This window comes from Heteronotia binoei, chromosome 16, assembly GCF_032191835.1.
Source record: "Heteronotia binoei isolate CCM8104 ecotype False Entrance Well chromosome 16, APGP_CSIRO_Hbin_v1, whole genome shotgun sequence".
NCBI classification, from domain to species: Eukaryota; Metazoa; Chordata; class Lepidosauria; order Squamata; family Gekkonidae; genus Heteronotia; species Heteronotia binoei.
The window spans coordinates 26,060,954-26,066,584 of record NC_083238.1 but is presented as its reverse complement, the minus strand read 5'-3'; the positions used below and the strand labels follow the sequence as shown (position 1 = coordinate 26,066,584).

Sequence of the window (5,631 nt, the reverse complement as noted above, 5' to 3'; positions counted from 1 at the left end):
AGCCTGGAGCTTCTGCTCCCCAATATAGGAAGAGGAAGGTGGTGGTGATTGGAGACTTCTGGTTCAGAGGGGTACATATGAAGCTGCCTTATACTGAATCAGACCTTTGGTCCATCAAAGTCAGTATTGTCTTCTCAGTCTGGCAGCGGCTCTCCAGGGTCTCAAGCTGAGGTTTTTCACACCTATTTGCCTGGACCCTTTTTTGGAGATGCCAGGGATTGAACCTGGGACCTTCTGCTTCTCAAGCAGATGCTCTACCACTGAGCCACTGTCCCTCCCAAAGTGTGCCTACCAGACTTGTCATCCCGAGAGGTCTGCTGTCTCCCAGGTGCATGCATCCAGCACGTGACAGAAAGGATTGGAAGACTTATCAAGCCCATGGATTACTATCCTTTTGTGCTGATCCATGCAGCAATGAATGATACTGCCCATCATAGCCCTGAACGTATTAGAAAAGACTATGTGGCTCTTGGTCAGAAGGTGAAGGAGCTGGGCGCACAGGTTATGTTCTCGTCAGTGCTTCCTGTTGAAGGCCATAGCTTAGGACGAGAAAGAAGAATACTTCAAAGAAATGACTAGCTACGTCAATGGTGTCGTCAGGAAAGATTCGGATTTCTGGACCATGGCTTACACTTTCAAAATGGTGGTCTTCTATTGGGAGAGGGTTTGCACCTTACAGCGATAGGGAAAATGGTGTTTGGTAACAGCTTTGCTAACTTAATAAGGAGGGCTTTAAACTAAATTGTATGGGGAAGTGAGACAATAATTCAAAGCCTCGTATGATGCCAAAAACTGGGGATAAGAACATTAAAGATTTGCAAAGAGTGGTGCATACGCTAGGTAATGTGAACTTGCAGGCTTGTATGGAAACCAAACCCTCGGGATGCATAAAACGTGAATTCTGATGTCTCTACACTAATGCACAGAGTATGGAAAACAAACAGGAGAAACTGGAAGTCCTAATAAAGAAAGGAGACTATGATATAATAGGCCTTACAACTGGAATATTAGGATTCAGGGGTACAACTTATTTAAAAGGGACCGGCAAATGAGAAAGGGCAGAGGTGTAGCAGTGTGTGTGAAGGAGATATATACTTGTGAGGAAATATGTGAATCTGAGCATGGCAGCTCAGTTGAGAACCTCTGGGTAAAAATAAAAGAAGAAATAACAGTGATATTATTGTGGGGGCCTGCTATAGACCACCAAGTCAGGCAGAGGACTTGGATGAGATACTTCTACAGCAGATTGCAAAGTTCTCCAAGAGAAGGGATATAGTGATCATGGGAGATTTCAATTACCCCGGACATTTGTTGGAAGTCCAACTCTGCTAAAAATGAAAAGTCAAATAGATTCCTGACTTGTCTTGCTGACAATTTCCTTTTCCAGAAAGTGAAGAAGGAAAGAAGGGGATCTGCTATCTTGGATTTGATTCTCATCAACAAGGAAGAATTGATTGAAGAAGTGGAAATAGTGAGCACCCTGGGCAGTAGTGACCATGTGATTTTGGAATTTACAGTCTTAGGGAAGGGAAAAGCTATACGTAGTCAGACTTATAGGTTGCACTTCAGAAAGGCAAACTTCGATAAACTTAGAACTATGCTGGGTAAAATCCCATGGTCAGAAAGACTTAGGAGGAAGGGGGTTCAGGAGGGGTGGGCGTTTCTTAAAAGCAAAATACTGAAAGCGCAATCACAGACGATTCCTATGAGAAGAAAAAATGGAAAAAGCCTAAAGAAGCTGAAGTGGCTCCATGGACAGCTCTCTAAAGACTTGCGAAATAAAAAAGACTCCTTTAGGAATTGGAAGGAGACATATATGGTGGAAATGTAAAGCGGCAAAAAAATATTGGTCGCAGGTGAATATTTGGATCCAAAAAATCCTAAAAATGCATATTAACCATGTACCGGAATTGTATTTGCTGAATATTTGTAGACAGAGTTTGCCTCTTCCTCAACTGAAAATATTATTGTATATAGTTACTACTGCTAGAATTCTATATGCTAAGTACTGGAAAAATGACATAATTCCTAATAGAGATGAGTTTATTAACAAACTGTTGGCTGCCGCAGAATCTGATTTACTATCTACAAGATTAAGAAATGGCAATGTCCAAAAATGTCAAGAGGAATGGGATCCTGTTTATAAATGGGTTAAAAGTAGAGATGCTGGAATTGAGTAAATATGGGACATTCTTTCTGTTTAATATGTAGATGTTTAATCCTTTCCATCTCCCAGCGTGTATGGCTGGGTAGGTGTTTTGTTTGTTAGATGTTATACTTGTTTGTGTTGATTTGTTTTGTGGGTGATTGAGAATGTTGTTATTTTTGTTCTATATATGTTTTTCTGTTTCTTTTGATTTCTTTACTTTTATCAATAAAATCTTAAAATTTAAAAAAAAAAAAAAGGGAATTGGAAGGAGGGTCTTATAACCAAGGATGAATAGAAACAAATCACCAGTGCTTGTAGAGAAAAAGTTAGGAAAGCTAAAGCTCAGTATGAGCTTAGGCTGGCCAAAGGTGCTAAAAACAACAAAAAAAGGGTTCTTTTCTTATGTTCAAAGTAAGAAATAGAGCAAGGACATGGTAGGCCCATTGCAAGGGCAAGAAAGTGAAATTGTAACAGGTAATGAAGAGAGGGTGGAACTGCTCAATTCCTACTTTTCCTCAGTCTTCTCTTCTGAGGGAAACGGTGCTCAACATGGCAAAAACAGAACATATCAGGAGGGTATGACGTTCCAACCTAGGATCAGCATAGGAGTAGTACATAAACACCTCGTTTCTTTAAATGAAACTAAGTCCTCAGGACCAGATGAATTGCATCCAAGGGTTCTAAAAGAGCTTGCAGATGTAATTTCTGAGCCTCTGGCTATTATTTTTGAGAATCCTTGGAGAACAGGAAAGGTGCTGGAAGATTGGAGGCGGGTAAATGTTGTCCCTATCTTCGAGAAGGGGAAAAAAGACGATCCAGGTAACTACCAACCCATCAGCTTGATATCTATACCTGGAAAAGTTTTAGAACAAATAATCAAACAGTCGGTCCTGGAACATTTAGAAAGAATGAGCCAGCATGTTTTTCTCAAGAACAAGTCATGTCAGACTAACCTGATCTCTTTTTTTGAGAAAGTGACTACCTTGCTGGATCAGGGGAATGTTGTAGACATCGCTTATCTTGATTTCAGTAAGGCTTTTGATAAAGTTCCACATACTGTCCTTGTTGACAAGTTGGTAAAATGTGGTTTGGATCCTGTTACTATTAGGTGGATCTGTAACTGGTTGACAGATCGCACCCAAAGTGTGCTTGTGAATGGTTCCTCATCCTCTTGGAGAGGAGTGACAAGTGAAGTGCCTCAAGGATCTGTCCTGGATCATACGTGGTCATGGTTAAAGATGAGAATCTATCAAAAAATTCCAAGATGGGTTTCTCCAGTAGAAGCATTTACTCATTCAAACCTCCTAAAACCAAATCAGAATTATAGATATGACAACTTGTTGGGAAAAGATAATCAACTGAAAACCAAAGAAGAATTGGAAAATGTGGATATTAAAATGAATTGGTGGTTGAGAACACAAATTGAATCTAGATATGTCAAAGATAAAGTGACAGGTTTTAATACAGAGCAATATGTATTTGACAAAAAATTGTTGGGCCCACAAGAAAAGTTAATCTCCAAAATATATGCATATCTACTTCAAATGAAGACACAAGATGAAGTTGTAAAGGACTGTATGGTTCAATGGGCAAAAAATCTTGGCTACAATATTGCATTATAAGACTGGGAGAGATGGTGGAAACTTAATGTTAAATTAACTAGGTCAGTAACTTTCAAAGAAAATCTATATAAGATGTTTTATAGATGGTACCTGACCCCACAGAAACTCTGTAAGATTTATACTAATATGTCCAACAAGTGTTGGAAATGTACTAAACAGATTGGTTCCTTTTACCATATGTGGTGGACATGTGAGATTGTGAAAGACTATTGGAAAATGGTGCATGAAATGCTACAGAAGATCATGAAGATGCAGATTCATTTCAAACCAGAACTATTTTTATTGAATATATTCCCTGAGGACTATTCCAAAGAGATGAGATGCTTGTTGGCGCACTTTAATACAGCAGCTAGGATCCTTTTGGTGCAGAGATGGAAATCCCCACAAAAATGGATCTGGTGGAAAAAGTTCTGGAAACAGCAGAGTTGGACTTCTTATCCCAGCTGTTAGCTGGGAAATCCAAAGAAGAAGCAATAAAATATTGGATGAAATTCTATGCCTGATTAGATAACCAAGACTTTTAAGATTCTCTGATGTGAACTTATTTTTTCCTTCTTTTTTTCCCTGTATTTTATATTATAAAATTTATCTTTACTGGAATTGTCAAAATTACTAGATAATTTTAACAAAAGGTGTATACTATAAAATTTGAAAATGGATTCTGTGCAGTTAAGACAAAATAATAGGGGACAATTTATGTAAAGAAATTATTGTAGAATTAAGCTTTTTGAAAGTATTCCTATGCAAAATAATACCGGAATGTATTGTGTGTTGTTTTTTTTTTTAATTTTTCCCATTCCCCATCCCTATCCTTTTCTGAAACTAATAAAACTTTTTGAAAACCAAGGATCTTTCTTGGGACCTGTTTTGTTCAACATCTTTATCAATGATTTGGATGATGGAATAGAGGGAACGCTTATTAAATTTGCAGATGATACTAAATTGGGAGGGGTTGCAAACGCAGAAGGAGATAGAAACAGGATACAGGATGACCTTGACAGGCTGGAAAACTGGGCTAAAATCAATAAAATGAATTTTAACGGGGATAAATGTAAAGTTCTGCATTTAGGTAGGAAAAATCCAATGCATGGTTATAGGATGGGGGAGATTTGTCTTAGCAGTAGTATGTGCGAAAAGGATCTAGGGGTCTTAGTGGATCATACGCTGAACATGAGTCAATAGTGCAATGTGATGGCTAAAAAAGCAAATGCAATTTTGGGCTTTATCAAGTCCTATGAGGAAAGGTTGAAGGAGCTGGGGATGTTTAGCCTGGAGAGGAGGCGGCTGAGAGGTGATATGATCACCATCTTCAAGTATTTGAAGGTCTGTCATATAGAGGATGGTGTGCAATTGTTTTCTGTGGTCCCAGAAGGTAGGACCAGAACCAATGGGTTGAAATTAAACCAAAAGAGTTTCCGGCTCAACATTAGGAAGAACTTCCTGACGGTTAGAGTGATTCCTCAGTGGAACAGGCTTCTTCGGGAGGTGGTGGGCTTTCCTTCCTTGGAGGTTTTTAAACAGAGGCTAGATGGCCATCTGACAGCAATGAAAATCCTGTGAATTTAGGGGGAAGTGTTTGTGAGTTTCCTGCATTGTGCAGGGGGTTGGACTAGATGACCCTAAAGGGGTTGGACTAGATGACCCTAGATGACCCTTCCAACTCTATGATTCTATGATGGCAGTGAGGGTGAATGGAGTCAATCAGATCTTTGTCTGTCTCTCACTGGCTCTCCTGTGTTCCTGCAGCTCATCCCAGAACTTTACAAAGAGCATCAGCATGTGCATCATGTTCCAGATGAGTCAGCATAGCGAGTTAGGCAGCACATAGGCATATGACACGATACCACTATGTTTGTAATG

At 39.3% G+C, this 5,631-nt stretch overlaps 1 non-coding gene across 1 annotated transcript; it reads right to left on the bottom strand.

Moving 5' to 3' along the window:
• Positions 1 to 203: 203 nt before the first annotated feature.
• TRNAL-GAG (transfer RNA leucine (anticodon GAG)) lies at positions 204 to 274 on the bottom strand. Its single transcript has one exon. It is a non-coding gene; the product is annotated as a tRNA-Leu (tRNA).
• Positions 275 to 5,631: the final 5,357 nt, after the last annotated feature.